Source organism: Carcharhinus amblyrhynchos, chromosome 11 (assembly GCF_965287045.1).
Source record: "Carcharhinus amblyrhynchos chromosome 11, sCarAmb.v2.hapA, whole genome shotgun sequence".
NCBI classification, from domain to species: domain Eukaryota; kingdom Metazoa; phylum Chordata; class Chondrichthyes; order Carcharhiniformes; family Carcharhinidae; genus Carcharhinus; species Carcharhinus amblyrhynchos.
Genome location: NC_137334.1, coordinates 92,562,478 through 92,570,986, shown reverse-complemented (window position 1 = coordinate 92,570,986; position 8,509 = coordinate 92,562,478). Strand labels below are relative to the sequence as shown.

At 50.2% G+C, this 8,509-nt stretch overlaps 1 pseudogene; it reads right to left on the bottom strand.

Annotated features, from left to right (window-relative positions):
- Positions 1–1,524: 1,524 nt before the first annotated feature.
- On the bottom strand, positions 1,525–2,541 carry LOC145350224 (gap junction gamma-1 protein pseudogene; annotated as a pseudogene).
- Between the last annotated feature and the right edge of the window lie 5,968 nt (positions 2,542–8,509).

Below are 8,509 nucleotides of genomic sequence, written 5' to 3'. Positions count from 1 at the left end.
GTTAGAATCTACTGTAAGCAATGATGTAGCGAGAATGATCTTCACTCCTGCACTTAAATCCTGTGTAATAAAGTCCATCACCTCACTTGCCTTCTTCACAGCTTGCTGAATCTGCCTGCTAGCTCTTGGCAACTTTTGAATGAGGGCAACCTTTGAATTCCCCAACCTCTGACTAAAAACATCTAGAAATTACTGGTAAAACTGGACAAGGTCGCATGGATTTGTCAAAGGGAAATCATGGATGGGGTTCCCTGGCTGTTCACGCCAGCAGGATTCTCCAGTCCCGCTGCAGTGACCCCAGTTCAATTCCGGCCTCAGGTCACTGTTTTTGCGGAGTTTGTATGTCCTCCCCGTGTCTGTGTGGGTTTTCTTCTGGGTGCTCCGGTTTCCACTTCATAGAATTTTACTGTGCGAGAGGAGGCCATTTGGCCCATCGAGACTGCACCGACCGCAATCCCACCCAGGCCCTATCCCCAAAAACCCATGCATTTAGAACATAACATAAGAACATAAGAAATAGGAGCAGGAGTAGGCCATCTAGCCCTTCGAGCCTGCCCCGCCATTCAATAAGATCATGGCTGATCTGTTGTGGCTCAGTTCCACTTTCCCGCCCTCTCCCCATAACCCTTAATCCCCTCTCTTATCAAAAACCCATCAACCCGCGTCTTAAAAATATTTAGCGAGGCAGCCTCCACCACTTCAACGGGCAGAGAATTCCAGAGATTCACCACCCTTTGAGTGAAGAAGTTCCTCCTCAACTCCGTTCTAAACCGCCCCCCCTTTTACCTTGAGGCTGTGCCTCCTAGTCCTACTAACTACCCTAACTAGTCCCCTGATACTAAGGGGCAATTTAGCACGGCCAATCCACCTAACCCACACATCTTTGAACGTGGGAGGAAACCGGAGCACCCGGAGGAAACCCACACAGACACAGGAAAAACATGCAAACTCCACACAGACAGTGACCCGTGCTGGGAACCGAACTCGGGTCCCTGGCGCTGTGAAGCAGCAGTGCTAACCCACTGTGCCACTGTGCCACCCATGTTCCCTCCCACAGTCCAAAGATGTACAGGTTAAATGGGTTGGCCATGCTAAATTGCCCCTAGTGCCAGGGGACGAGTTAGGGTAAATGCATGGGTTTATGGGGATGGGGCCTGGGTGGGATTTTTATTGGTCTAGACTCAATGGGCTGAATGGCCTCATTCTGCACTGTAGGATTTGATGAAAACAGAAAGTAAGATTGTTTTTAGATAGAGGTTGGGGAATTCAAAGGTTGCCCTTATTCATAAGTCGCTAAAAGCTGGCAGGCAGATTCAGCAAGCTGTGAAGAAGGCAAGTGAGGTGATGGACTTTATTACACGGGATTTAAGTGCAGGAGTAACGATATCTTGCTGCAAGTTTACAGAGCCTTGGGAAGGCCTCAATTGGAGCAGTGTGCAGAGTCCCATTCCCTAAGGAAAGATACACAGAGGAGGGAGTGAAATGGACATTCACCTGATGAATCCCTGGGATGGTGGGTCTGGTTTATGAGGAGATGGAGGAGGCTTCTTCCTGGGCAGAGTTCAGTCGGTTCTGGTCGCCCACCATGCCGCCTGACTCACTCCTCAGCTGGTGAGGGATCTCCCCCGGCTCGCGGTTAGCCATCTTCAGCCGCCCCTGGAGACTCTTCACGGGTTGGCGAACGGCCTCCGACATCTCCAGTCTTCCCGGTCCAGCTTGCCCGGCCTCCCTGGCCGCCTCGTCCTCGCTGTCCAGGGTGAAGGAGGCAGTGCGTGAGACAGGGAAGGCCGAGCGCCTGCCCCTCAAACCGTCCCGGACGCCACCAAGGCCCAGGTGAAAGAGCTCGGCAAAGTTGAGGAAGGAGCAGAGAGCGCCGGACGTGAACATGACCAGCAAGAAGATGGTTTTCTCCGTGGAACGGGGCACGACGCAGTCAACCTGAAAGGGACACGGGTGGCTACCGCATTTGTGGACGTTTGGCACCTTAAACCCGTAGAGAAAGTACTGACCCACCAGGAAAGCGACCTCCAAGAGTGTTCTCAGCAGGAGTTGGGAGGTGTAGAGCTTCATGAGGCCGTCCTCCTTCGTACGCCTCCGCCCATCATGCTGCTGCTTCTCAGGGGTTTTCCTGTCAGCCTCGGGCTGGCGCCCAATCTCCACGCAGGCCGTGGGGCCCACCTTATCGTCAGGCTCCGCGCCCTCCTCGGCCCCGCGGCGCGCCCCCCTCCTGCCCTCCGCCCGAGCGATCCGCTGGAGGGCGCAGCCCAGGTACGCGACGGGCGGCACTGAGACCGTGACGATGTGGAAGGCCCAGAAGCGGGCGTGGGACAAGGGCGCGAAGGAATTGTAGCAGGCGGTCTCACAGCCCAGCTGCTGGGAGTCGCAGCTGAAGGCGCTCTGCTCATCCCCGTAAGCGGCAGCTCCGCCCAGCTCCAGGAGGGCAAAGCGGCAAATCATCAGGACAACCAGCCAGATCTTACCCACGAACCTGGAGTGGCTGTCCACCTCCTTGAGAAACCGTGCCAGCACGGACCAGCTCATCTTGACGGAGTGAGGCCTCCAATCCAACACTGAAAGGAACCAACAGAAAACAGCGATCAAACACAGGTACCCAGTCAGGGTGCAGAAGCTGGCCTCGTACAACCACTCAACGTCCCATTCCCGGCTTGGCCGGGGGCAGGAGGAAGGTGTTTGTGGGGGTGGGGTACGGGTGGGGAATTTGTAGACTCTGGAGGGTCTACTCACTTCATCTCGGTGCCGTTGGGAAGGACCAATGTCAGGCTGTTTAAAGTTTATTCATTAGTTCTCAAGTAAGGCTTATATTAACACTGCAATGAAGTTACTGTGAAAATCGCCACTCGTTCGGGTACACTGAGGGAGAATTTAGTACGGCCAACGCGCCATAACCAGCATGTCTTACAGACTGTTGGGTGAAACCGGAGCACCCGGAGGGAACCCACACAGACACGAGGAGAATGTGCAAACTCCACACAGACAGTGACCCAGAATGGGACGGGGGTCCTTGGTGCCGTGAGGCAGCAGAGCTAACCACTGTGCCACCGTGCCGCCCTACAGTGTCAGAGGGAAGGGTGTGAGGGACAGCAGAGAGACAGTCACTCAGTAGGGAGTGCCAGGGTGGAAATCCCACAGGGGTGAGGGTCAGGACTCTCTCAGAAATCCTCACAGAAAGAGCTTTCGGAGCACTGCTCCTTCATCATTCTCCAAAAGCACGTGCTACAAAAGTGAACCTGTTGGGTTTTTAACCTGGTGTTGTGAGATTACTTACTGTGCCCACCCCAGTCCAACGCCAGCATCTCCACATCAGGAATCCTCACTGCACACTGTGGTGTTACCCCCCTTTTCAGTGAATGATTCTGGGGGTAAATTGGCAATGCCCCTCATGGCGAGAGAGCAGCAGCAGAGACCCTGGAGGGCCACCAGGTCAGGACCAGTGCCCCGCAGGTGACGGAGAGGCTGTAGCTGTTGCGAGGAAAGCAGCGCCAATGCTCGAGCCTCACACAAAACCTTATCAACTAAGAGTCCTCCTCCTCCCCTGGCCAGCTCCAATCCTCGCTCCTCAAAGGGCATGAGGGCTCGGAGCTCTGGCAGGAATCTGCAACACTGCGTCCACTCACACCTCTTATGGTGGGGTTTGCTTGCAATGAGACAGATGGGGATGGAGTGGGAGAGCAGAACAGCTCACGGTGGGGAATATGGAGGTGGGAGTAGTTTGGGGGCGGGGGTGGGTGGGGGGGGGGGGGTGAGGGGCTTGTGATAGGTGTTGGGAACCCGTGAGCGAGAGATCGACTTGGGGGTGCTAGGCGTGTGTGCAGGGGAGAGTGGAGGAGGTAGATTTACCCTGGCCACTGACTCAGCTTCCTCCGACTGCTACCCCTCCCTGTTCTGTAGTGAGCTGGCACTCACTCAGGCTGCCACTGTCTTCCAGACTGGGAGGATGTCTATGCCATCGTGGATAGATGACACCCCACCTCTGCTGCACACCATTCAAAGAGTTCGGTCAGAGGTCTCTGATCATAGTGGGCAGTTGCTATAGATACACGTGTATGTTTGTTTTAATGTTTCTGTAGAACGCTTAAAATTCAGTTTTATTCAAAAGGCAGTCAGTGTGTCTGGAAACACTCAGCTCAGATGCCGGGGGAGCAGGATAATTGCTCATTTTAGCCATTGAATGCTTACTTAGGATAGAGCTAATGGATTTTTGTTTATAGCTGGAGATTTCCGCTGGGGTTTGGATGACAGGAATGGAATGTGGGTTTAGGTACACAGGGTCATGGGATAATGTGGTTAGTGGGAGGAGTTAGGTCTGTAGCCTCCAGAAAAAGGGACTTGTTTCCTTGCAAATCCCAGACTCCAAACCAGAGAGAGAGAGAGACAGGCAAAGCTCCCTCTCACTAAAGATCCCACGCAACAAATGACTTGAATTCTCTGTGTGAGCCTCATCCCACCCACTCTGTCAATCAACCTAATCAAACCGGACTGCAGACAAAACAGGGGAAAACACTAAAATATCAGAACAGCATTAGCCCAGATTAAAACAAACGTTTTAGCAATTTAGATCAATTATGTTGCTGCAGCAACAACAGAGGCTGTCAGTTACAAACAAAAGCAGCATCGGTTATTGGAACAGAATCTGCACATTTTGAATACCGTCTGAAAACAGAGTTACGCGGGAAACAGGTTCATTTCCTCACAGCCTTGGGCAGACCCTTGCTGCGAATGTCCGAGCACCTTGGGCAGGTTTCCAAACCAGTTGGTGGGAAGTTTCTCCCAGTTGAAATGCAGCGGGTTAATAAAGTGTTACATCACCGCGCTTCGAAAAACGGGGCAAGGTTTTGTTTCGAAGAGGAGGAGCCAGGCTGCTTAATAACTGACAGGAAGCTTGTAGCGGGCTAGTCCATTACAGGACGTGTCATTGTGTTTAATCAACAATCTCTTCCTTCAAAAACCAACAACAATGAAAGGAATTTGAAATGGAAAAAGAGGCAAGGAAGGAGATCGTTTCACAAAGTCCGATTTCCCACGGGTTCACTCCCTCACTGTATCACAATCAACCCAATATCATGCCCTCTAGTTCTTCATTTGGAGATTAGACCCAACACCTCTCAAAGTCAGTGAAAAACTGCTATCTCCTGTCTCCACAAAAATTATCTTCCAGCGGCAGGTTTCTCATTGATGACAATAGTGAGAGAGAGAGAGGGAGAGAGAAATAGAGAGCGAGGAAGAGATACAGAGAGAGACAGATCCCGAGGAGAAGAGAGGGAGAGAGCACAAGAGAGCGTGAGAGAGAATGAGTGAGAGAAATCTATCAGGTTTCTGATAGACAGGGGAATTAAGGGTTATGGGGAGAAAGCGGGAAAGTGGAACTGATCCACTTCAGATCAGCCATGATCTTATTGAATGGCGGGGCAGGCTCGAAGGGCTAGATGGCCGACTCCTGCTCCTATTTCTTATGTTCTTATGAGTGTGCATGAGAATGTGTGTGCATGACAGATCAGGAGCAAGAGTAAACACAACACAGAGAATGTGTTGGAGTGTTCCAGTTTCAAATTTACAGAGAAAGCTAGAGTAATAAAAGAGGCCATTCAGCCCATCGGGTCTAGCCTAGAGCTTGTGCCCCCCCTGAGTCTCCTTCGACTATCCCCATCATCTCCCCCCTCACTGTCTTTCTATTACTTTCCCCCTCATGTGTTTATCCAGTTTTCCCTCAGAGACATCGATACTATTCGCCTCGACTGCTCCACATCCCCCCCCCACTCTCTGGCTAAAGGCGTTTTTCCGGTATTTCCCGTTGGGATTCTTTTAGTGGGGGGAGTTTGTCGATCGGACAGATGCGGAATTGGGGATAAAGGCACATCCTGAGGGCGAGCTGTGCTCCGATGTTTCAGTCCCAGACTGACTGTCCCCCTCTCCGATAAACCGCTCCCACGTAAAGGGCAAGATCCCGGATTAAGATTTACCATCCAGCCTACCTTCAAATGTGAGCAGTTAAGAGTCCTCACTCCAACCTCTTCACAAACCGACCCCTTTCAGAGTGAGAGAGAAGGAAACAATAGGTTTAAAAGGCTGCAAAGACCCACTCAGTGCTGACACGGTGAGACACAAGACTGAGCTAAACTTAAATACCCAGAATTATATAAACATGATGTGTCATTCTTCTTAAGGAACCCTTTCCTGAAATCTATATGGAAATAATGGCTGGTTCCAGTGTTGGAGTGACAGGAAGCTCTGATAAAGAGTCAACATTTGGAGCGGAAGCTACTTCTTGAGGAATGTTTACTTGGGAAATTGTTCTGAAGAGTCGCAAACGTTATTAATTGGGAACTTCTGGGCAAAGCTTTCCCTCGTCCTCCTTACTGCACATCAGCCAGCCCAGCTCATAGAATCCCTGCATAAGAACATAAGAACATAAGAAATAGGAGCAGGAGTAGGCCATCTAGCCCTTCGAGCCTGCCCCGCCATTCAATAAGATCATGGCTGATCTGAAGTGGATCAGTTCCACTTTCCCGCTTTCTCCCCATAACCCTTAATCCCCCTGGCTATCAGAAACTGATCTACCCGTGACTTAAATATATTTAGCGAGGCAGCCTCCACCACTTCAACGGGCAGAGAATTCCAAAGATTCACCACCCTTTGAGTGAAGTTCCTCCTCAACTCTGATCTAAACTGCCTCCCCCTTATCTTGATGCTGTGCCCTCTAGTCCTGCTGTCCTTTCTAAGCGGGAAGAATCTCTCTACCTCTACCCTATCCATCCCTTTCATTATCTTATACGTCTCTATGAGATCTCCCCTCATTCTTCTAAACTCCAACGAGTACAGACCCAGCCTACTTAGTCTCTCCTCATAGTCCAACCCCCTCATCTCCGGCATCATCCTAGTAAACCTCCTCTGCACTCCCTCCAAGGCCAATATATCCTTGCGCAAATGCGGCAACCAAAACTGCACACAGTACTCCAGCTGCGGCCTCACCAGTGCCCTGTACAGTTGCAGCAAGACCTCCCTACTTTTATATTCAATCCCCCCTCGCTATAAAGGCCAGCATCCCATTCGCCTTCCTGACCACCTGCTGCACCTGCAGACTGGGTTTTTGCGACTCATGCACAAGGACCCCCAGGTCCCTCTGCACCGTAGCATGCTGCAGCTTTTCGCTCTTTAAATAGTAATCCCTCCCTCCTACTATTATTTCTGCCAAAGTGGATAACCTCACACTTGCCAACATTGTACTCCATCTGCCAGGTCCTCGCCCACTCGCTCAGCCTATCCAGATCCCCCTGCAGACTTTCCACACCCTCCGCACAATTTGCTTTTCCACTCATCTTTGTGTCATCAGCAAATTTCGTCACCCTACACTCAGCCCCCTCCTCCAGATCATCTATATAAATGGTAAATAGCTGAGGCCCCAGCACCGAACCCTGCGGCACTCCGCTAGTCACCATCCGCCAATCAGAATAGCACCCATTGACACCTACTCTCTGCCTCCTATTAGACAACCAATCCTCTATCCACACTAATGTTGCATTTCTATGTCTGCTTTACAGCAACGATGTGGAGATGCCGGCGTTGGACTGGGGTAAACACAGTAAGAAGTCTCACAACACCAGGTTTAAGTCCGACCAGTTTATTTGATAGTAATCTCACAAGCTTTCAGAAACAGTGTTCCTTTGTCAGGTGTGTAGAGGGTTCTTATCAGAGAAGGGAATATAAAGTCACACACAGTTTCCAGAATACTGATTAGAATGTGAGTCTTTACAGCTAACCTGCTATTCAAGTCTTAAAGATGTAGAAATTGTGAGTGGAGATAGCATTAACATAGGTTAAAGAGATAACCACACTCACACACACACACTCACACACACACTCACACTCATACATACTCTTACACACACACGCACGCACTCACTTATACGCTATATCCTATACTCTAACATTCACAGTAAGTAAACAGTCTGTGTGAACAATGGGCAAACTGTTGTCAGGCACCCAAAATAACTTCTGTGACTTTCTTATCTAAATCCCCCAGATGCTTGTCACACTGTGAACCAACTGGTCTCACTAGAGTCCTGACTTCCACAAGAATGTTTCTAAGCTTCATTCTTAAACAACAGGCTTGGAATCCTCTCCCCAATAACACTTTATCATGGATGACTTCACCAAGAATCCACATCCAGGACTTCAATCTTTACACTCCAGGAATCTTCTCTGAACTGGTTCCAATGCAAGTACATCAGTTGTTAAGTAAGGAGACCAAAATTCTATGCACTATAGGTGTGGGCACACTGGTGTGCTGTAAAGTTGTAGCAAGGGTTTTAACGATATTATGTTCCAATCCCCTTTGCAGTACAGGCCAACATTCTATTTGCCTTCCAAATTACTTGTTGTAGCTGCATATTAGTTTTTGTGATTAATATAAAAAGACACCTAGGTCCCTTCATACCAAAGAATTCTGCAGACTTTCTGCATTTAAACGGTCAGTGTTTCTTAGATAACGCAG